This window comes from Cetorhinus maximus, chromosome 13, assembly GCF_964194155.1.
Source record: "Cetorhinus maximus chromosome 13, sCetMax3.hap1.1, whole genome shotgun sequence".
NCBI classification, from domain to species: Eukaryota; Metazoa; Chordata; class Chondrichthyes; order Lamniformes; family Cetorhinidae; genus Cetorhinus; species Cetorhinus maximus.
The window spans coordinates 94442031-94466666 of record NC_135891.1 but is presented as its reverse complement, the minus strand read 5'-3'; the positions used below and the strand labels follow the sequence as shown (position 1 = coordinate 94466666).

Sequence of the window (24636 nt, the reverse complement as noted above, 5' to 3'; positions counted from 1 at the left end):
TTGTGCAATAGTTAGAGATCACCTTGGTTTGGGAGGTCAGGATATAGAATCGGCTTGGGTGGAGATGAGGAATAGTAGGGGAAAGAAGCTACCAGTGGGAGTGGTCTTCAGGCTTCCTAGCAGTAACCAACGTAGGACAAAGTGTTCAAGAAGAAATATTGGGTGCTTGTGATAAAGGGACCACAATAATCATGGGTGACTTTAATCTACATATAAACTGGAAAAATCAGATTGGCAGTAGTAGCCTGGATGAGGAGTTCATTGAATGCTTTTGAGATAGTTTCTTAGGGCAGCATGTTCTAGAACCAACCAGAGAGCAGGTTATATTAGGTTTGGTATTGTGTAATGTAACAGAATTAATTAATGACCTCAGAGTGAAGGCACCCTTAGGTAGCAGCGACCACAATATGTTTGAATTTTACATCCTTTTTGAAAGGGAGAAGAGTGGGTCTAAGACTAGTATTTTAAACTTAAATTAGGGCAACTATGTAGGCATGAAAGCTGAGCTAGCTGAAGTGAACTGGGATACCAGGCTAGGGAATAGATCAATAGAGAAGCAGTGGCAGACTTTTAAGGGGATATTTCAGAATACACAGAATAAGTATAATCCTATTATAAAGAAAAATTTTAAAGGGAGGACCCACCGTCCGTGATTAACTAAAGACGTTGGGGAAAGCATCAAGCTTAAAGAAAAAGCAAATAACTCCACAAAGATGAGTGACAGGTCAGATGATTGTGGTCAGAATATAAAGAAAGGCAGAGAATGACTGAAAGGTTAATCAGGAGAAAGAAACTAAAGTATAAGGGGAAACTAGCTAGAAATTTTTAAATGGACAGCAAGCATTTCTACAGGTCTTTAAACAGGAAAATAGTTGGTAAAGTGAGTGTTGGTTCTCTGAAGAGTGACAATGAGGAGTTAATTGTAGATAATAAGGAGATGGCGGATGAAATGACCAAACATTTTGCTTCTGTCTTCACGATAGAGAATACAAAAAACACTACAGTAATAGCTGTAAATCAGGAGGTGGAGGGGAGAGAGGAACTTGGTAAAATTACAATCACTAGGGAAGTGGTACTGAGCCAACTGATGAAGCTGGGGGCTGATAACTCTCTGGGTTCAGATGGACTTCATCCTAGGGTCCTAGAAGAGGCGGCTAATGAGTAGTAGATATGTTGGTGTTAATTTTCCAAAATTCCCAAGATTCTGGAAAGGTTTCATCAGACTGGAAAGTAGCCAATATAACCCCTTTATTCAAGAAGGGAGGGAGGTAGAAAACAGGAAACTATAGGCGAGTTAGCTTCTGTCTGTTGTGGGAAGGTGTTACACTCAATCATTAAAGAGGTTATAGCTGGGCACTTAGAAAACCTCAAGATAATCGGGAAGAGTCAGCATGGTTTTATGAAAGGGAAGCCACATTTAACTGATTTATTAGAGTCCTTTGAAGGAGTAACATGCACTGTGGATAAAGGGGAGCCTATAGATGTACTGTACTTGGATTTCCAGAAAGCATTTGATAATGTGCCACATCAAAGGTTATTGTGAGCTCATAGTGTAGGGGGCAACATATTAGCCAGGAAAGAAGATTGGCTGGCTGGCAGAAAACACTATGCATAAATGGGTCTTTGTCTAATTGTCAGGATGTGATGAGTGGAGTCCTGCAGGGGCCTGTACTGGGGCCTCAACTTTTTACAATTTACATTAATGACTTAGATGAGTAGAGCGAAGGCATGGTAGTTAAATTTGAAGACGACACAAAGATAGATAGGAGAGTATGTTGTAAAGAAGAAATAAAGAGTTTGCAGACGGATATAGATAAGTTGGGTGAGTGGCCAAAAATCTGGCAGATGGAGTATAATGTGGGAAAATGTGACATTGTTCACTTTGGCAGGAATAATAAAAAAAGCAGTGCATTACTTAAGCGGAGAGTGACTGCAGAATTCCGAGGTGCAAAGGGATCTAGATGTTCTCGTGCATGGGTCACAGAAAGTTAGTATGCAGATACAGCATGTAATAAAGAAGGCTAATGGAATGGTATCCTTTATTATGAGAGGAATCGAATATAAAAGTAAGGATTTTATGCTTCAGTTACACAGAGGACTGGTGAGACCACATCTCGAATACTGTCTGCAGTTTTGGTCTCGTTATTTAAGGAAGGATGTAAATGCATTGGAGGCAGTTCAGAGGAGCAGTTCAGGCTAGATTGATACCTGGAATGAATGGGTTGTCTTATGAGGATAGGTTGGACAGGCTGGGCTTGTTTCCACTGGAGTTTAGAGGAATGAGAGGTGACTAGATTGAAGTATATAAGATCCTGAATGGTCTTGACAAGGTGGATGTGGAAAGGATGTTTCCTCTTGCAGGTGAGTCCAGAACTAGGGGGTACTGTTTTAAAATTAGGGGTCACCTTTATAAGACAGAGATGAGGAGAAATCTTTTCTCTCAGGGGTTGTGCAACTTTGGAACTCTCTGCCTCAGAAGGCGTTGGAGGTGGGGGTCACTGAATATTTTTAAGGCAGGGGTAGATAGATTCATGTTTGGCAAGGGAATCAAAGGTTATCATGGATAGATGGGAATGTGGATCTCAAAACATGAATAGATCAGCCATGATCTTATTGAATGGAGGAGTAGGCTCAAGGTGCCAAATGGTCTACTTCTGCTCCTATTTTGTATGTTCCTAAGTCGCAGGGAATGAAGGGTCTAATGACAGTGAAGGACTTAAAGTAATTAATATTAGTGAAGAAAAAACACTGGATAAATTAATGAGACCAAAAGCTGACAAATTTCCTGGAACAAAAGACCTACATCCTCAGGTTCTAAGTGAAATGGCTGCAGAGATAGTGGATGCACTGTTCGCGATCTTCCAAAATTCCCTAGATTCTGGGATGGACCCAGTGGATTGTCAAACAGCATATGTTACACCAATATTCAAGAAAGGAGGGAGAGAAAACGGGGAATTACAGGTAAGTTAGCCAGACAAAAAAAAATCAGGAAAATGCTGGAATCCATTGTGAAGTGGTAACAGGGCATGTAGAAAATTATATGATTAAGCAGAGTCAACATGGTTTTATGAAAGGAAAATCTTGTTTGAGAAATCTGTTAAGAGTTTTTTGAGGATGCAACTGGCAGGATATAAAGAAAAACTTGGACGTAATGTATTTGGATTTTAAAAAGGCATTCGATAAGGTGTCTTATGAAAGGCTGTTGCATAAGATAAGGGGTTATGGGTAATATATTAGTATGGATAGAGGATTGATTAAAACATAGAAAACAGAGAATAGGAATACATGGGGCATTTTCAGGTTGACAGGCTGTTACTAATAGGATCTCACAAGCAATCAGTGGTAGACCTCAGCTATTTACAACTGAAGCAGTCTGTGCCCATATGCGGCAAGATCTGGACAACATTCAGGCTTGGGCTAATCAGTGGTAAGTAACATTCACATCACACAAGTGCCAGGCAATGAGCATCTCCAACAAGAGAGGATCCAACCATCTCTTCTTGACACTCAATGGCATTACCATCGCTGAATCCCCTTTTATCAACATCCTGGGGGTTATCATTGACCAGAAACTCAACTGGATCAGCCATATACATACTATGGCTACAAGAGCAGGTCAGAGGCTAGAAATCCTGCAGTAAGTAACTCACCTCCTGACACCCCAAAACCTTTCCACCATCTATAAGGCACATGTCAGGGGTGTGATGGAATACTCTCCACTTGCCTGGATGAGTGTAGCTCCAACAACATTCAAGAAGCTTGACAACATCCAGGACAAAGCAGCCCATTTGAATGGCACCGCATCCACAAACATCCACTCCCTCTACCACCGACGCACAGTGACAGCAGTGTGTACCATCTACAAGATGCACTGCAGCAATTAAGGCTCCTTCAGCAGCACCTTCTAAACCTGTGACCTCTACCACGTCGAAGGACAATGGTAGCAGATGCATGGGAACACCACCACCTGCAAGTTCCCCTCCAAGCCACAGACCATCCTGACTTGAAACCGTATTGCTGTTCCTTCACTGTCGTTGGGTCAACATCCTGGAACTCCTTCCCTAACTGCACTGTGGATGTACCTACACCACAGGGACTGCATAGTTCAAGAAGGCAGCTCACCAGCACCTTTTCAAAGGCAATTAGAAATGGGCAATAATAATGCTGGCCTAGCTAGCAACGCCCATGTCCCGTGAAAGAATTTTTAAAAAATCTATGTTTGGGGGAGGTGGTGACGTAGTAGTAATGTCACTGCCTAATAATCCAAAGGCCCAGGCGAATTCTCTGGGGACACAGGTTCAAATCTTACTATGGAAGCTGGTGGAATTTAAATTCAATAAATAAAATCTGGAATTAAATGCTAATCTCAGTGATGGTGACCATGAAACTATCATCCATAGTTGTAAAAACCCATCTGGTTCACTAATGTCCTTCAGGGAAGGAAATCTGCCATCCTTACCCAGTCTGGTCTACATGTGACTCCAGACCCCCAGCAATGTGGCTGACTCTTAACTGCCCTCTGAAATGGCTGAGCAAACCACTCAGTTCAAGGGCAATTAGGGATGGGCAACAAATGCTTGCCTATCCAGCAATGCCCAGGTTCCATGAAAGAATAAAAAAAAACAACTTAGACTGAGTGTAATGTATACAAGCTTACTGATGTTAGGTGGGACAGTAAGCTGTTGTGAAGACGCAAAGGGTTTGAAAAGGTCTAGAGACAGATTAAGTAACTGGGCAAGAAGTTGACAGATGAAACAAAACATGGAAAAATGTGAGGTTATTAACTTTTGCGAGAAGAATAGAAAAAGAAAATATTTTTAACGGTGAAAACCTATTAAACGTTTGTTTTCAGAGGATCTTGGGTGTCCTTGTACAAGAAACACAGAAGTTAATATGCAGGAGCAGGCAATTAGGAAGGCAAAAGGTATGTTGAGCAAGGGTTAGGAGCAAGGAAGCCTTGCTGCAAATATATTGGGCTTTGGCAAGACCACCCCCGGTGTACTGTGTATAATTATAATCTCTGTACGTAATGAAGTGTATACATGACTTAGAGGGTGTGTAACAAAGGTTAAGAGATTGATTCTTGGTATGAGATAGTTGCCCTATGAGGAGAGATTTAGTAGAATGGACCTAATGATCTCTGGAATTGAGAAGAATGAGAGGAAATCTCATTGAAATGTATAAAATTCTGAGATGGCTTGACAGGATAGATGCTTACAGTCTCATGATGTGGGGACAGCCATTTTGGACTGAGTTGAGGAAATATGTCTTTAGTCAGGGGGTTATGAATCTTTGGAATTCTCCACTCCAGAGGATGTGGATGTTCAATTGTTGAGTATATTCAAGGGTGAGATTGATAGATTTTTGGACACCCAGGGAATCCAGAAAGGGAGTGGGTAGGAACCAGCCATGATCTTATTAAATGGTGGTGCAGGTTCCAGGGGCCTTATGGCATAAACTTGCTCCTATTTCCTACGTAGTTATGTAACCTAATGCTCTCACTATAAAGATGCAGCCGAAACATCTGTGGGATGTATGCCAGCCTCAAGATGTAGCATACTGTTTGTGCCTGGAAATGAAAATGTGTGAGAAAAGCAACAATTATTTCTTCACTATCCATGCAAATGACAAAGCAAACACTAACCATCTCTATGGCATCAATGCTTAAGTGGCCAATTTGCCCTGATGCTGCCTCTCCATTTGGTATGCAGCCAACCATCATGAAAATCCTGCCTATCTGTGAAACTCTATTGTTTCCAAATACCTAATTATCCGATACTATTTAGATGTTAGTATTGTGTAATGCAGTATTTATCATCATTCACTTACACAAGTAAATATCTGTATAATGCGAATGCTCTGGGTCTTATGTGAACTCTGTTTTACCCAGATACGTAAACTTTCGGAGGACAATCGCAAAAATAAAAAAAAAACAAAATCAGAAACTTGATGTTAATTTATTCCAGACCCAAATTGAATTGAATCCAACAGAACAAATCATGTGGTTTTAATTTGAATTCACTCTCAATTCCCTCCATTCATAGTGTGTTACATAATCTAAATGTGCAGTCAATCATTCTAAACACAGATTCTGAGTGGAAATGGGTTCATTGTTTTCTATTCAGAACTTTCCCTGCACAGTTTGGTTACTTGCCTTTGATTTGGTCATGCGATGAAAAATGTGTTCTTCAAATACGCCAATTCTCAATGAAAACTTTAGTTTTAAATAATCGTGTGTCAACACCAATTAAAGAATCTGCATGTTGGCAGAGGCGTGAAGTGGAAGCGCTGGGGCTATGATCAGGATAAGTGTATGTGTGATTTGCAGAAACACAGTGCCTGCTATTTAAGCAACTGTAAAAGTGAGTTACCAACTTGAAGCAGCTTGAAACGTGCATTGTAATTTAATCACACAAGTTGCTTTAAATCAACCTGCTCACGTGGAAGTGCGTGTAGAATTGATCTGCAAAAAGAGAAATAATTGGGATATCAGGGTTGGTTAAGATACAAAGCTGTTTCAGAGAAACAAACAATGATGTCTCATTAACTTCCCAGTTTAACACAAAGTCTTTCATATTCTTCGGCACTGTGAAGTAGTGGGTGGTTGGACGTGAAGCACAGCAGGGGGCCGGGAACATAATGGGGCAGCAGAGGGGAACTTGTGGGCGAGGAGATCCAAGAAGCAGAATATGAAGTGGGGAGAGCTGGGGAACAGTTATTTTTTTATTCATTTACAGGATGTGAGCTTTGCTGGTTAGGTCAGCATTTATTGCTCATCACTAATCGCCCTTGAGTAGGTGGTGGTGAGCTGCCCTCTTGAACATCTGCGGTCCCTGTAGTGTAGGTACACCCACAGTGCTGTTAGGGAAGGAATTCCAGGATTTTGACTCAGCGACACTGATGGAACAGTGATATATTTCCAAGTTAGGATGGTGAATGACTTGGAGGGGAACTTCCAGGCGGTGGTGTTCCTATGTATATGCTGCCCTTGTCCTTCAAGATGGTTGCGGTCATGTATGGGCATGAGAGGGAAGATGCATTTAGAAACAGGAAAGAGTACGGCAAGAAGGACAGCCACAGAGTAGAGTACGTGAAGGGATGGATAGCCGAGGATCAGAGCATGCCGGGGTGGGGTGAGGGGGTAGTTGGTCAGTGGTGAGAGCCAGGGGGCAGAACATGGGAGGGAAGATGCATGGGGGCAGGGCGAGAAGAGAGCATGATAAACAGGTGGGTTGTTGGTGGTGAGAGCCAAGGAACAGAGTATAGGGGAGGGGTTAACAGAGACCAGAGAATGGGGAGAGGGAACAAAACCAGGGAGGAGAGCATAGGGGAAATATCTGCCATTATAAATTCCCCTCTTGTGAACTACATAACCTCATTCAAATGTTGGCATGTGATTCTCCTCTTTAAAAACCATATGGAAAATATTCTGCTAATCGTTCTTTCATATGTTATCCTACTTATCCCAAATCATTCCCTACACATCATGTCAGCCGACAAAAAACTATTGAAACACATTTTGTTTCTTTTTATTCGATGGATAGACTGATGCACTGTAACCTCCCACTTCTCCTTGCTGCTTTGTCAGTGGCAGCAGGTTCAGCGGTGTTTTCCAGCAACAGACTTGGTGAACTGAGGTAATCCTTCTATCAAGGTAGCAAAGGTCACAGAGGGACTTGCTGGATGTCCTGTATTTCTGCAATGTCAACCTGCTGAGGGCTACATTCTCTCCAGCGCGCAGGTATCTATGGGTGTTAGTAGGAGGGCATGCATGTGGGACCTCCCTAAAAAACAGCAACTTCATGAATGTACACACTTCATGAGTGTACACACTAATACTGAGCTTCTGTACTGGATGAGCAGGAAGGCAGACCAAATGGTGCCAATCAGATAATAGGAGCTCTTCTGAAAGATAGCCAACTCTATTCTGGTGTCAGTAATTACAGTTTTCAAGCCAGGAACAATGACTGTCCTCAGGTCATAAGGAAATGGGGCTGGAGCTGCCATGTACCCCACTGTTGAATGTATAGATGTGCATCCATCCACTGTGGTGTTGCAGGTGGATTGCTCCAACTATGTCACCATCTTCTGAAAATAGTTTGATACTCTGAAACGGTCTTTTTAACTACTTTACTCCTGAGATTTGGTCCCTGAGGATACTAAATCAAGGGCAAGCATCTCCAGCCTTTCAGAGAACAATAAGTTCCTCCTCATCTACTACTCCAAGCTCCTTCTGCTCACTCCTTCTGATCTACTGTCAGCCTGGCTAGCTCTGTGTTGATGCTTGTGAGGATGAGATGCAATGATGGAGAGACATGAGGCGCTAGATGATGCCTGAAACATATGATTTATTCCTGACAAAAAAAATGACTGCCTGGACCCTTTAAACTCTTGCAGATACTCAAGTGTTGCAGCAATCCCATATTCTCCTCCTCACCTTCTGCAACCCCCACCCTCCCAAACACTAGGACACTATCCATAATATTTTTTAAAAAGGCTAACCAAGGTCAATACAGTGAGGCCATACAGGGATTATGTTGGCAGGAGTCCAATGATATCCCCACCACGAAGCACATTCTATCACAATGACACACACAACATTGCTCATTAATTCTGGGAATCTGATACTTTGTTTAGCACCATCACACAACAGCCCTAGAAAACTCAACAAAAGTCAAGCTTCAGGCTTCTGATGCAAAAGGCAATAGAGACAACCTATTGGGGTAATTTCACACGTCTACACTGCTACCAGCACATTCAGTAAATCTGGGAAGTGATCACAGCTCCCTGCTGGGTACAGGATCTTGTAATATTGGCCCCTATAAGCACATTTAATGATCTTGTGAATTATGTGATACTTCATTATGCGATAAAACCTTGGGCTTGAAATTCCAGGGCCTGGTGGGCACACTGGCAATGCACTGGGAGCGGAAAATATCATAATTTGGGAACGAACCTGGATCCAATAGGTGTCTGCCTTGTTTTCACAATTAAGGATCCACCTCTTCCCAACAGACATATAAAGAGGTAGTGTCATTATCCATCATGCATTTCAGTATTTCCACCTTTCTCTAAGCCCTCACAGGGTACATTTCTATACAGTAGGTGTGTTTGTTAGGCCCAAGTGATCAAGACAGAAGCGCCTTTTTAAAGGGGCATTACTTGAGTTTTAATAAATTTCTCAGGAATTGCTGCAGCAACGGACATCAGTTGGAATATCCTACACTGGTTGGAATCATACCCAACAAAGAAGAAGATGTTTGTGGTTATTTGAGGGCAATCATCTCAGCCCGAGGACATCACTGCAGAAGTTCCTCAGGGTAGTGACCTAGGTCCAAACATCTAAAGCTGCTTCATCAATTTCCTTCCCTCCATCATAAGGTCAGATGAGGGACATCCACTGATGATTCTACAGTGTCCAGTCCTATTCATAACTCCTCAGATAATGAAGTAGTGCATGCCCAAATGCAGCAAGATCTGGACAAAATTCAGATTGGGTTGATAAGTGACAAGTAACATTTGCATCACAGAAGTACCAGACAATGACTATCTCCAACAAAACATTTACCCTTGACATTTGACCATCACTGAATCCTCCATCATCAACATTCTGGTAGCGGATACCATTGATCAAAAACTAAAATGTGTTATGATCCCAGCTGATGTTACTAGATCCCAGGGTGGAACCCGGCTTGATAGCTCCTAACTTTTATTGTTTGCTTAGATATGTGGGGAGTGGCTGCTGAACAGAGTCATAGGAGTCAGCTGATGAACTTTTAATAAAAGAATAAAACATTTATTAAGCAACCAAAAGATGAACTGTATTACAATACTCCTTCACCCACAACTATACCTTTACAGATATATACAGATTCATAAAGATAACACCAGTTACAAAAGCTATCTTATACTCTAATGTTCACAGTAAGTTCATAGTCCATGTAAACCAATAGATGACCTGTGGTCAGGCACACCACACTCCGAAACCAAATGAAAGATGCCACCTTGAATGGATGCTTTGGATCTCTCATCAACCGCACCCCACCCCCCACAAGACGCTTGTCACACCGTGAGCCAACCAGTCCCACTGAACTCCATCTTTCACATGTGGGTTTCCAATCTCCACTCTCGAAGGACCTGTTTGGAAACTTCTCCCAAATGATGCTTTCTCTCAGACACCTTCCACAAGGGTCCACCTCCAGGGTTTTGAACTTTCCTTCCGATATCCCTCTCCCCTGGATCGCCACATGCATTCAAAGTTCCTTCTATACACTCTCTCTCAAATGCTCAGCTGTGCCAACAGAACACCACTGTTTCACATGCCCATGGTAATTAGTTACAGACCTTCAGCTGTATCCTGGGATCTCCCGGCTTCTCATAAGCATATATTGCTTTAAATCCGCATCCTGCAGCTTCTCCCTTTAAGCTTGGAGCCATTTCTCTGCTCCTCATTTTTAACTTCATTTAACAGGACCTTTTCCAGATTGCTGTTCATTTCCTTTGACAAGAAGTTATTCTTGGGAGCCCTCTTTTTCTGTTCTTCGGGCAAACCTGTTTCCTGCAGCTCTCTCCTGTCCAGCTTCTCCTGGCAGCTGGTTTCAACTTTAGTTTGGGACTTGCTATTTGTCCCTCTTCTATGCTTCTGCTGGCAACTCCTTTCAAGTTTAAAGCACACTGACCAAACTGAACTCAAACTGCTTTCGGTTTCTCTGTGTGTGTGTGTGTGTGTGTGTGTGTGTGTGGGGCCTCCCTCTCTGGGCCCCTGTTGCTGGGCAGCAGCACAGTTTTTCTCTATCTTGTTTGTTTTAACTCCCCATCAAGAGTCATAAAGTCTCATTAAATTACATGCATCTTTTAAAATGAAATTAAAACTCAAATTCACCCTTTCTTAACACACCAATTAAACTTAAAGATACACTCTTAACACACCCAAATACACATATAACTTACTTAAACTATCTCTACTTCCTAACAACTGGACCAGTCATATAAACACTGTGGCTACAACACTGATGGGAATTCTATGGTGATTAACTCATCTCCTGACTCCCAAAAGCCTGTCTGCCATCTACAAGGCACAAGTCAGGAATGTGATGGAATACTCCCCACTTACCTGGATGAGTGCAGTTCTAACAACGCTCAAGAACTTCGACACGATCCAGCAGGAAGCAGACTGATTGCCACCTCATCAACAACCTTAAACATTCATTCCTTGGTGTGAATTAGCAGCAGCGGGTACCATCCACAAGCTGAAGTGCAGCAACTCATCAAGGCCCCTTCGACAGCACCTTCCAAACATGTGACCTCTAAGAAAACAAGGGCAGCAGGCACATGGGAACATGGCCATCTGCAAGATCCCCTCCAAGTCACACATCATGCTGACTTGCAATTATATTGTCGTTCCTTCACTGTCACTGGGTCAAAATGCTGAAACTCCCTCCCTAACATCACTTTGGTCGTACTTACACCACATGGACTTCAGTGGTTCAAGAAGATGGCTCACCACCACCTTCACAAGGGCCATTAAGGAATAAATGCAGGTGTTTCAAGCAATGCCCACCTCACAGGAACCAATTTTTAAAAAAGGCAATTTGGATTTTTTTCTTGCTGAACAGCCGGAAGCCTTGACCTTCACTTTGCCTGCATCTTTCAGTAAGTGGGCTGAGAAGCTGTAACATGATATTCCCTCTGGGAACCCCAGAATACATGTTGCATTAGCTGGAGTTAGAAAAGGATGAGGAGGAGGCACTCTGAGAAGCCAGTAACATCATCAAGAATGAGTTCCTCTTGAAAGCATCCTAAATACAAAACCTATTGACTCATACACTCCTTTCTACATTACAACAGACTCACCATTTCAAAGTATTTCATTGGTTGTAAGGTGCTTTAGAATGTTGTGAAGTCATGGAAGGTTGTGCAAAGCTTTCTTTCTTTCCAGTAGCTCAGCCAGGATATGTGGATGACATGGCCATAATTCAACAGAAACTGTGGAGGAGTTCTGCTTCTTTCTTTAACAGGATCTGTGAACCATCTCTGATTGTGACCAAAAGAGTAACAAGTCTCTTAACTTCTTTGCAACTGATTTCTTCTGGAATGTTTATTGGGACTTCTGCAATATTCATTAGTTAACAGTGTATATTGGGTAAATATCAAATCACTAATGTCTTATACAAGGGTGTGGTTCTGCTAGAGCCCACCGGAGTGCCGCTCCAGCACCTCCAACCAGGGTCTGGGAGAGGGGGTGCAGACAGAGCTTGGGGTTTATCCAGATCACTCACTGGGAAACCTGTTGGTCCAGCTTTTGCTGCTTTTCTGGGGCAAGCTCTTCCTCACCCACTCCCTCTGTTGCCATTTGGTAAACTTGTCCCTTTCTCCTTTCAGAGTTTCTTCTCCATCGCCCTCAGCAGAATCATGGTAAGAAATGTTAAAACCTGACTGTTGTGTTAGATTGAACTGATCTCCATGTTTTCAAACATTTCACGAGTGAGAGCACTGTGACCGAGTCTGACTGGGGCTGGACAGCCCCGTGTCTCTCCCTCCCTCGGGTTTTATGGCCATGCCAGAGGTTGCCTCTACATAAAAAAAAAGTGCATTTCTATTAGTGCCATTCACAATCTCAATATGTCCCAAAGTACTCGACAGCCAATTAAGTTCTTTTAGAATATAGTTACTGTTGTTGTAAATGTAGGAAATAGATTGGAGGTTTCGCATTGACAAATTTGAGACCAAAGATTGGGAGAATATGGTTAGAGAGGGGGTGTGGCGCTGGGGGTGGAGAGGGGGTAGGGGCGGGTCGGGTGGTGTTGTGGGGGAGGGTAGTGGGGGTGCTGGAGAGGTTGGGGGGATTCTCAATGGAATCCGCTCGATTGACTGTCTGACTGGATTTTGGATTCCAGGAGTAACACATGCAGGCGGATTAGATTATTGATGGCAACATTCAGAACTGGAGGGAACCCCTCTCGCAACCGCAAGGGGCTGCATGACTTGTGACGCAGAGGCAGCCAGCGCGGAGACCATGTCGAATGTATTTTACCTGCGTTATTATGTGGGGCACAAGGGCAAATTTGGCCACAACTTACTGGAATTAGAGTTCAAGTCGGATGGTAATAGTTGGCTGGAGGCCCTGGTGTGGCTGTGAATCCGGAGCATGGGGAGGTTAAGAGGTGGCGGAGAGAAGGCTGGGCCAAGGGTCCCATGCCTCACGCTCTGCTCAATGTCCCTGAGTCAAAGTGCAGCAGCAGCAACAGCAGTAACCCTACTGTACAGCTCCCTGACTGTAAAAAAATACAACTCCCTGCACATAGCCTTCTCATAAACAGACATTTCAGGGTCTTTGAAGCTCAATGTTCCCAGGATCTAAAACAGCATCAATATCCCCAAACACCCTGCTGCGTTTGCCTACTGAATATTAATTTCTTGGCTGTGATGGCCTGAGGATGTGAAATGCAATATAGTGTTTATATACCTTGCTGGCAGCTTTACTTGGGAATTTATAGCACAGAAACAGGCCATTTGGCCCACCTCATCTATGTTGGTGTTTATGTTCCACACAAGTCACCTCCTGCCCTTCTTGGTCACAGTATCAGGGTAACCTTCAGCTTCTTTCTTCATATGTTCATCAAGTTTCTTGAATGTATTTATTCTAGAATCATAGACCCCTAATGATTTTGAACCCATCTAACAAATCTCCTCTCAACCTTCTTTTCTCCAAGGAGAACAGCCCCAGATTCGCAAATCTATCCACAGAATTGAAATGTCTCATCTTCAGAACCATCCTCGTAAATCTTTTCTGCACCCTTCCCATTGAGGCTGAACAAGTGTTTTAAGAAGGTTCATAACTTATCTGCTTTTGTACTCTGCCCCAATTTATAAAACCCAGGATTCAGTATAATTTATTAATTGGTTTCCCAATTTGCCCTGCATCTTCAATGATTTATGTACATATACACCCAGGTTCCTCTGCTCCTGCAATTCCTTTAGAATTGTACCCTTTATTTTATGTCACCTCTCCTCATTCTTCTGACCAAAATGCATCGCTTCACACTTCTCTACATTAAATTTCATCTGCCACATGCCTGCCCATTCCACCAGCCTGTCTATATCCTCTTGAAATCTATTACTATCCTCCTCACAGTTCACAATACTTCCAAGTATTAAAGTCTTTAACTTTTGAAATTGTGCCCTGTACACCCAAGTCTAGATTATTAATATAAATCAAGAAAAGCAGTGGCCCCTTTTATATATCATCCCCCAGTCAGAAGTATGTAAAACTTTCTTTAATTCATGTTTTTAATAGGCTTGAATTAAACAATTAAACTGTTGCACAATTGAATTCGAGCTATGCTAAGGACTAATGATTGAAAATACCACATGGTTCGAAATAAAATGCCTACCGGCACTAATGTTTTACACTTAAAAAGCACAGTTATACTGATGTTTGGTGATTCAAATGATTAATACAAAGGATAACAGTGTAATGGTAGATTTAGAAATGATATGGCCAACACATTTTCTTAGAGCTCCTGCATCTCAAAATTTGGCACTATACCCCTGGTCTTATCTGGGCAGTTCAGTTTGCCAATTTTAATAAGACACCTGTGAAGGATGTTATTTTTTCAAAGTGTGGCTGGCTTACTAAAGTTTAGGGCTATTGGTGGAATGCCACTTCTGAATCTGAGAATTAAATCAACAGAAAAGGATTACATTCTCTGTATGTGTTTATGTTATGACCACCAGTGCTGCATCCTAAATGTGAATGGTAGTTGGAAATGTGGATACTTTTATGGCAGCTGCTAAAAAGCTTTTGTTCTATGAGAATTCAGTACGTCAGTTCTTTTCAACAATGTCGCTTCCCCATGTGAGGTGATGTTTGAATTTTAGGATGGAATGGGGTCTTCTCCTCCTGCCTGCCTCTTTCTCACATTATGAGTTACAAGTTACCTTCTCTGCAAGGTAAAACAGACAATTTGAAATGCTTGTGATCGGCACACAAGCCCAGTCAACACATGGTGGCTAGCATCGAAGATTAGAAGAACATCAATGCAGCAACAGTGTTATGACACAGCGGATGGTAAATGCTGAGCTGTTCAAATCCCAGAGGGAAACTTGAAACAACTGTCACAACTAATTTTCAATTTGTATGTTTCGAGATGCGGGCTTTGAATTCAGTAATAATAAGACCATTGAGTCTTAAGAGGGTTTTATAAAATTAATTAATTAATAGAAGGAAAGGTTGTAAGCACATACATATGTCTACAAATTACTGCTGCAATAACTTTTAAATCCCCTAGTTAATCTGATTCCCAGTTACACCTTCATTAAGGCAACAGCAAGACACACAGATTTTAAAAGACCCAGGCAAAGTAAATGATACCTTGAACAGTCAAATTCAAAGTGAGTTCTCTTAACTTGAGTCCCTGAAGGCAGCAGTTTGGCACATACAGGCTGAAGGTGTTTCATACTTGTTGAATCTTAAACTGCCTACCCTTATGCATAGCCTTCGCTCCTTTACAAATATTTTCCCCTTTGAATGCAAATACCCATTGTTTCACTATGCCTTTGGACTTTACCTTCCTGATAATAAAAATCTCTCATAGCACTAAGTTTTACCAGTAATCTTTGGAAAAAATAAACACACTGTTTCTAAACTTCACCTGGCTAGGTGACATATTTCACCTCTCCTTTGAAAATAATCTCGTCTGGTTCATTTAAAAATACAAATGTCCTTTTACACCTTACATTCTTAACTTCTCCCATGTTTACCATGTTTACATCAGAGCCTTCAGACCAGCTGCGTTTAATCCAATTAAGTCACACACACACACAAACACAAACACACAGACCCCCCCGCCCCCACCACTACTTTACAATAAATTCCAATAACATTGTGAGAATTATCTTCTTGACAAACTGGAAGGAAGCAAGGAATTGGCAATGAGGCTTGGAATGGTCAGCATGTGTGGCAAATTGTGAGGGAAGATTTATTTGCAGGTAATGTAGGAAAAGGATAGGACCATAGACCAAAGTTACACCGTGTATTCTTGTCAATCAGCAGCTGAACATGGGATGGGAGAGGAGTAGCATCTGAGGTATGATAGTATTGGGCATTTGTGGAGTTTGTCTCTTGCCTTTTCTGTCTTGTTAGCTCATTAAACTTTTTGTATCACAGGGTTGCCCTTTCCAGGATACTTTCAGCCATTGCCACCTCCTTCCACTTGGCATGAGTCAGAGAGTGATCTACTTTCCTAATGCCCACCACAATTAGTGCATCTCTCCTCTGGTTCATCTCTATTAGTAGTACCCCAGTGTTGGCATCTGTGGTGTGCTGTCCTCCAACTACCTCTGCCCTAGTCACTGTTTCATGCCAACAGTCATGCAGCTGTGATGTCTTTAAGTTAATGTCAACTTTCAAATCCTCTAGTAGCATCAGGCCTCTCCTCTCAGAAGTTTATCACCTCTTATCCAACCAACCCCTCCATCGAAATTCTCCAATTGCAGGTGAAACTTATGTGGTTTGACAGAACAATATACAAGTTAGTTGACACTGGGGTTTACAATGGAGTCAGGAATTGAGTTAATTTGACAGCCAGAAGACCTGCTTTGTTGCTCTTCTGATTGAAAGTAGATCTCCAGGAATTTCAGGCCCTTTATTCCTAGTATTAACTGCTGTGGTTAGAGACAAAAATGATGGCAGTCAAAATAGTTTTCAAGAAATATTTTGAATTATCTCATCAGTTCCGTTTCTCTTCCTTGCTTGTTGCTTTATCAATAGCTGCTGTTTGAAGGCTGATTTTTGGCTGATAATTTTTATACTTTCTGCTACTCCTTCATTACTGGTCACCTCAGGGAGGCAGGAAAGGCAAGTGTCATAACACCTTCAGATGCCAAGCCCCACACTCTGACTTTCCCAGCATTCTCCAGCACAACACAACTCAGACCATTGCCAATTGCAGCTGCACTCATTGGTCTCTCCAGGTACTTCTTCACATCCCTATCTGAATAGCCAACACTTACATTCACCCTCATCTCATACCCATGCTTCACAACCACCCTCCAAAAATGTCCTGTCCTCCTCTCCACAAAATTCACTTCTCACACTCACAATTCTGCTTTCTTTCCTCGCAAGGAATCCAGGGAGAGGCAGAGGACTGGAAAGTAAGTAGAGTGGCTGAAGGCTGTCCAGTGACAGGCACCTTGACAGCCACTGGCAATGCATACTCTCTTGGTCCACTGGTAAGGTGGTCCAAGAGTTTGCAGATGTCAGCAATGACCTGGCACGAAAGCCTGAAGTGCTGATTCTCACACATGTTGAAGGAGCCTACCCTCTACCTGTAGACCTTATGTTGGGGTCTCGTCACCTTCCAGCTGAATCTCTGTGTCCATCCCCTCCGTCTTATGGAGTGGCATGCAGCTGAGAAGAAGGCAGTTGTGCTGCTGCTGATGGTGTTGGTCCTGCTGCCGCTGATGGTGTTGCTGCTTCCCATGATCTTCATCAGAGTTGCAAGCTGCATAAGATGCTCAAATGCCATGACAGCTGAACAGCAAGGAGCTACAGATCAAGGTGACTGAAGTGCAAGACAAGTGAACTGACTTCCAAGAAGTTGGAAATAAAGCAGTAAGAGCACACTCTCAGATGAAGTGCTGTGAGTGTCAGCCTTTAATCTATGCATGCCTTCAGCTCTTCACTTTCACTATTTGGCAGCTTTGCAGCCTGCCAGTATCACTGAAGAAGCAATCCCCACTGGGCATTCACCCCTGGCGAGATGTAGAGAGCTTGGGAAACCCATGTTCTGGCTGTTAAAGCCAGAATGCAGGGTCAAATTCAAAGTTAATTACCCATTTACATTTTATTATGACTTTCCTGACAGCTTTCCCGCTTGCCTGCAATCTTGCCCGGGTCAAACCTGGGAGTGGGTGGGATCATGTCGGGTCGGTGACCCGAAGCCACTTTTCAGGGATTTAACCTGCCTCTCTGCCCAACTCCCCTTGGCAGTGAAAATACTGCACATAATTTCTAATCTCATCTTCCATGTCATGTCCAGCCGATCTGTCTTGCTGATGAATAACAACTTTGCTTCAATATTTATGTTGATACTGTGTAGATGGACTTTCAAAAGGTGTTTGATGAAATACCATATATTAAACTTACTAGCAAATTAAAGCCCATAGGATGAAAAGGGCAGTAGCAGTATGGATACAAAATTGATTTCAGGATAGAAAAGGGATCGAAAACAGAGAGTTGTGATGAATGGCTGTTTTGGACTGGAGGGAGGTATATAGTGGAATTCCGCAAGGTTCAATACTTGGACCACTATTGTTTTTGATATACATGAATGACTTGAACTTGGGAGTACAGGAAATAGTTTCAAAATGTTCAAGATGATACAAAACTTGAAAGTGTGGTAAACAGTGAGGGAGATGTTCAAGAGAGCATGGACAGGCTGGTGGAATGGGTGGACACATGTCAGATGAAAGTCAATGCAGAAAAGTGTGAGGTGATACGTTTTTGGTAGGCAGAATAAGGAGAGACAATACATGCTAAATGGTACAATTTTTTGAGGGAGTGGAAGAAAAGAGAGACCTGCTGTTTGTGCACAAATCTTTGGAGGTTGCAGGAAAGGTTAACAATGCAGTTAATAAAACATCTGGAATCCTGGGCATTATAAATAGGTAGGATGGTATTGTGTTACAGTTCCCTCAGGGAGGCTGAATTGCTGTGGATGGAGTTGCATGTTGTAGTCGGAGTTCTGGATAGTGATGATAGAGGCTCCAACTTTCTTTCCATCGCATGGGCCATTGGCATATGTTGGAAGGATTTGCAGGTTTACAATAAATCTATTTTACCACGTTATGAACACACTTTCCTTGGCTATCAAGTCCTGGGGCAGGACACAAACCCAGAGCTTCTGTCTCAGGAGTAGGGACACTACACACTGTGCCTCAAGCAGTTCCAACAAACAAATGTATAGAGTACAAAAACCTAGAAGTTATGCTAAGCCTATATTAAACACCACTTCAGCCACAGCTGCAATATTGTGTCCAATTCTGGGCACCAACCTTTGGGAAGAGTGTGAAAGCTTTGCAGAGGGTACAGGAGAGATTTACAAGATTGGTTCCAGAAATGTGAGATTACTGTAACTTAGACTGTAGAAACTGGTGTTCTTCTATTAGCACAGAAGGCTAGGAGGAGATTGCTAGAGATGTTTAAAATCATGAACAGTTTAAAAAGAATAAATAAAAAAAACTGTTTCCAATGGCTGAAGATGGCACATATTTAAGATGATTGGCAAAAGAACCAGAGGCAACATGAGGAAAACCTCTTTTTACACAATGAACGGTTAGAATGTGTAGTGCACTGATAGAGTGGTGGACACAGATTCAATAGTAGCCTTCAAAAAGGAGTTGAATAAATACTTGAAAGGGGAAAAAAATGCAGGGATATGGAGAAAGAGCAGGGGAGTGGAGCTAACTGGATTGCTCTTTGAAAGAACTGACACAGAGTTGATGGGCCGAATGGGTTCCTTCTGTAATATTCTATGAATGCTTGCAAACACTCTCGCTTTACTACTTTCAAAAATACCTTTATTTACAAAGTTCAGATTTTCATTGATTTTCCTTAGACTTTGCTATGTTTCTAGTTAGAGGAAAATATATTATGTTTTAGCACTCCCTGCTGGAAAATATGAAGTATTGCTTATTGTGCTAGATCTTCAATCTTGATTTTAGTTGAGTTGACTGGTTAGTAAATACGTCCCAATATTCAGATGCTGTGATTATTATTTATACGATTAAATGTCTCAGGAAAGCATCAGATAATAATACATCTGAGTGAATCAAGTTTGATGTTATGTCCTGTGAAGAGCAAATGAAAGTGTTTATAGTTCACTGAAATAATTGCTGATTTATATAGGTCCGTGTGATTGCACACTGCTTTAAAACACTAATTTGACCAGCCACAGCACTGGGATGCAAATCTGTGCCTTTCTAATTCGATTCTAATTCTCATTCGGTCTCCATACATGAAGCAAAGGAAGAAAAAATTGAAATTTCAACACCGAGCTGGTTCAGCACACCCCTTAGCTTTTAGTCAAATACAATTTTGGAAGAGGTCAGGGACAGATCACTGATGCTTAATACCAAAATTACTGCATAGGTGGGAAACCAGGAATCGGGAGCAAAAAGAGACTTTCATTTAAAAAAAATGCATTTATATAGTGGCTTTCACGACCTTAGGGTGTCACTGAATCAATGAACCACTTTTTGAAGCAGTGCTACAGTAGCCAATTTGCACACAGCAAGGTCCCATAAACAGCAGTGATAATGACCGGATAATCTATTTTTAGTGATGATGATGAGCGATAAATATTACCTAGGACACTGGAGAGAACTCCCCTGCTTTTTGAACTAAAGCCAAAGGATCTTTTAGATTTGTGTGAGAAGGCAGATGGGGACCCACTTTAATGCCTCATACGAAAGACAGCATCTCCAACATTGTAGCCCCCCCCAACAATACTGCACTGGAGTTATCAGCCTTTTGACTCAGAAGTAAGTTATGACTGAGACACAGCTGACACTTAAATTATAGATCCTAAATACTACTAATCCATACACTCACTGCCTACTAACATCTCGGAAGCCTCATACAATTTTCTGTATCATATAATTGAACATATCCTCAGGTCAAGATTTGCATGCAATATTAGTAGTCTTACAGTTACAAATTAGGAAATTGATTAAAAAACAGAACAATAATCATGGGGGATTTCAACTACTCCAATATCAATTAGACAGACGAGAACGATATAGGGGATAAGGGAATGAAGTTACTATAATGTGTCCAGGACTCCTTTCTAACCCAATACGTTATGACAACTGGTGAGAACACGTCAGGACTTGACCTTTCTTTCCCACTCCACGATTGATCATTACAGGGCATTTTTTTTGTAATTTATCAGGATGAAGGTATTAATTCAGTGTCTGTACTCAACAATTCACATGCTAATTGCAAAGGACTCAGTCCAATAGGCTTTCTTGAATTTAAACACAAAAGGGGTTAGTTTTTATTGTGCTAAAAACTGACCCAGGTAAAGATATAAAGATATTTAAAAAGGTAAACATGCCCCAAACTTCGCAACACACATAAGCATGCAAAAATTACAAATTATATGGCAGAGGACGTTATTTTTGGCTAAATTAAAATTCAATGATAAAAAACAAAAAATAGAGACTTCACTGTTTATGAGTCCGCTGGAGTTCGTGGCTGAGGCAGGTCTTTTTACGGTGGTCTTGAAATTCCAGTGGGGTTGAGGCCAATGTAAACTGCAATGTCTAGAGATAGTCTCTTTTAAACCATAATCCTTCTTCTCCAAAAGTTGATGCTATTGTACCTGAAGTTTCATTCTCCGTGATGGATTCCACAATGGAACATAACAGAGCTCTGAACTTGAGAACAAAGGAGAGAGAGGTGATGTTACTGCTCCATTAGACTTCTTCTTCTAGACTGCCCTGAGTGTTGTAATAAAAGACATTTCAAAATGGTTATTCTGGTCACATGACTGTTCTCCCCATAATGAGTTCAGAAGGTAATTGATTAGCTCATGTCTGGACAGACCTTGGCTATTCTATTATGGTCTCGTTGATCAGTTTCTTTAATGTCCCAGCCATCACTTCTGGATGAACCTGTAATGAGCTAGGAAGATCATATCAACGCTATCTATATTGCTATTGTCCCGGTAAACTTTCTGTTTCTGCCTGAAAGGTAGCTTTATAGAAAAGCAAATAGTAACAGTTTAAGTTCATCTTTGAAATAATTCTTGACATTAGTAGGTGTGAAATTCCATACGAGGTTACCTTGCCATGCCCTAATTGTAATCCACATTGGAAATTTCCAGAAACTGACCAATTTATAATACAAGATGAGTCAGGTGACCTGTGACAGTCAGCTTAAGTCAGTGTCCTTTAAAGAATTTCAATATATATATTTGACCAGCTGATGAAATTAAAGATTAATATTACACATGCATACATCACAATATCATGACAATGTAAAAAGCCCAACAAGGGGATATTCACTTTTGGATCTGGTAATATGGAATGAACCAGAGCAAATAAGTGAAGTAAAAGTAGGGGAACATTTTGGCAATAGTGACTATAATATAAATTGTTTTAAAATGATAATAGAGAACAATATAAGTATGATGAAAACCAGGTTAATAGATTAGAGAAAAGCTGAATTTGAGGGGCTGAGAATAGAAGTTAGGAAAATAAAATGTGTAAATGTTGATGTTGAGAAACAAAAGGAAACATTTAAAATGGTACTCAACAGGGTGCAAGAAAAATATATTTTGCTAAAAGAAAAGAACAAACTAAACACTAATAAGAGTCCATGGCAAGAATAAAAACATAAGGGAACAACAGAGGGTAAGGAAAGAGATATACATTAAGTACATAGATCGCAGAGGAGTGTATGATAAGAGAGAACACAAAGAAATTAGGAGAGGTCAAAAACAATTAGGAAGGCAAAGAGGAACTATGAAATTAAATAATCAAAGAACATAAGCCAAAATAGTAAAATATTTTGCAGGCACATCAATAAAAAACAAAGACTGGGATGGAAATAGGGCCATTAAAGGATAGACAGGATAAAACTATAGGTAACAATAGAGATGGCAGATTTGAGGCAGTAAAGTGAAGGTTCACCAGATTGGTTCCTGGGATGAGAAAGTTCTCCGATGATGTCAGGCTGAGTAAGTTGTGTCTATATTCTCTGGAGTTTGGAGGAATGAGAGGTGGTCTTATTGAAACGTTCAAGATTCTGAAAGGGTTTGACAGGGTTGATACTGGGATGTTGGGTGGAATTTTATGACTCCTCCCGCTGGTGGGATCTTCCGTTCCCACCGAAGTCAATGGAGTTTTGAACGGCATACCACATTTACTGCCCCACCCCTGCTGCAATGGGGCTGTAAAATATTGCCCGTTGTTTCCCCTGGCTGGGGAATCTAGAACAGGCAGTCACAGTTTCAGAATAAGGGACCGAACATTTAGGACTGAGATGAGATGAGATTTCTTCACTCAAAGCGCTTTGAATCTTTGGAATTTTCTATCCCAGACGGCTGTGGAAGTGCCATCATTTAATATATTTAAGGCTGAGACAGAGAGATTTTTTGTCTCTCAGAGAATCAAGGAATATGTGGAGTGGGTAGGAAGTTGGTGTTGATGCCAAAGATCACTGGCATCTACCCAGCAATGTGAAAAATTGCCCAGGTAAGTCCTATGCACAAAACAGGGCAAATCTAACCAGGCCAATTACCACCTCATCAGTCTATTCTCGATCATCAGTAAAGTGATAGAAGGGTGTCATCAACAGTGCTATCAAGCGGCACTTGTTTAGCAATAACCTGCTCACTGGCATTCAGTTTGGGTTCCGCCAAGGTCACTCAGCTCGAGATCTCATTACAGCCTTGGTTCAAACATGGACAAAAGAGCTGAACTCCAGAGGTGAGATGACACAAAGGCAGCATTTGACCGAGTATGGTATCAAGGAGCCCCAGCTAAACTAGAGTCAATGGGAATCGGGGGAAAACATTCTGCTGATTGGAGTCATACCTAGCACAAAGGAAGGTGGTTGTGGTTGTTGGAAGTCAATCATCTCAGATCCAGGACGTTACTGCAGGAGTTACTCAGGGTAGTGTCCTAGGCTCAACTATCTTCAGCTGCTACATTAATGACCTTCCTTCCATCATACGGTCAGAAGTGGGGATGTTTGCTGATTATTGCACAATGTTCAGCACTGTTCGCAACTCCACAGATACTGAAGCAGTCTATGTCCAAATGCAGCAAAACCTGGGCAATATCCAGACTTGGGCGGACAAGAGGCAAGTAATATTCATGCCACACAAATGCCAGGCAATGACCATGCCCAACAAGAGAATCTAACCATCACCCTTGACATTCAGTGGCATTACCATTGCTGAATGCCCCACTATCAACATCCTGGGTATTACCAATGACCAGAAACGAACTGGACTAGGCATATACTGCGACTACAAGAACAGGTCAGAGGCTAGGAATCCTATGGTGAGTAACTCACCTCCTAACCCCCCCAAAGCCTGTCCATTATCTACAAGGCACAAGTCAGGAGTGTGATGGGATACTCTCCACTTGCCTGGAAGACTGCAGCTCCAACAAGACTCAAGAAGCTCGACACCATCCAGGTCAAAGCAGCCCGCTTGATTGGCACTCCATGCACAAACATTCACTCCCTTCACCGCCAACGCACAGTGGCAGTAGTGTGTACTGTCACGAAACTATCATATTTTTCATAATGGTATTGTGGGATATTGTAAGGTAGGCTTGTGTGTGTGTGGTACTGTGGGTGGCTGATTTAGTTGAATTAGAGTCGGATAGATTGCAAGGTTGAAATTATTGAAAGAGTTAGGTGTAAAAAGGGTATTTGAAATGCTAATGAGTGAGCTAGGGTAAAAGTCTCAGCAGTTAGGGTGTGAATGAAATTTGCATTTTAAGATAAGCGCAGAGCTGTTTGATTTTCAAAGGGATGGTAGGACGTTTACAACTAACAAGCTAAATAGGGCAAAGTTATTACGTTTATTTTTCCCAAAAGGAAAAGGCCATATTGAC

General features: G+C 41.7%; 1 long non-coding RNA gene across 3 annotated transcripts in view; it reads right to left on the bottom strand.

Moving 5' to 3' along the window:
• LOC144688842 (uncharacterized) overlaps positions 1-24636 on the bottom strand; it is a 48248-nt gene that overhangs the window by 12626 nt on the left and 10986 nt on the right. Inside the window, exons 2-3 of one of the 3 annotated variants that reach the window (XR_013578491.1) lie at positions 21233-21441; positions 6376-6463 (exon numbers count right to left, since the gene is read on the bottom strand). This is a non-coding gene — a long non-coding RNA (uncharacterized LOC144688842). Of the gene's footprint in view, positions 1-6103; positions 6464-21232; positions 21442-24636 lie in introns of those variants that run through there. The other 2 variants (XR_013578490.1, XR_013578489.1) reach the window with 2 other exon arrangements.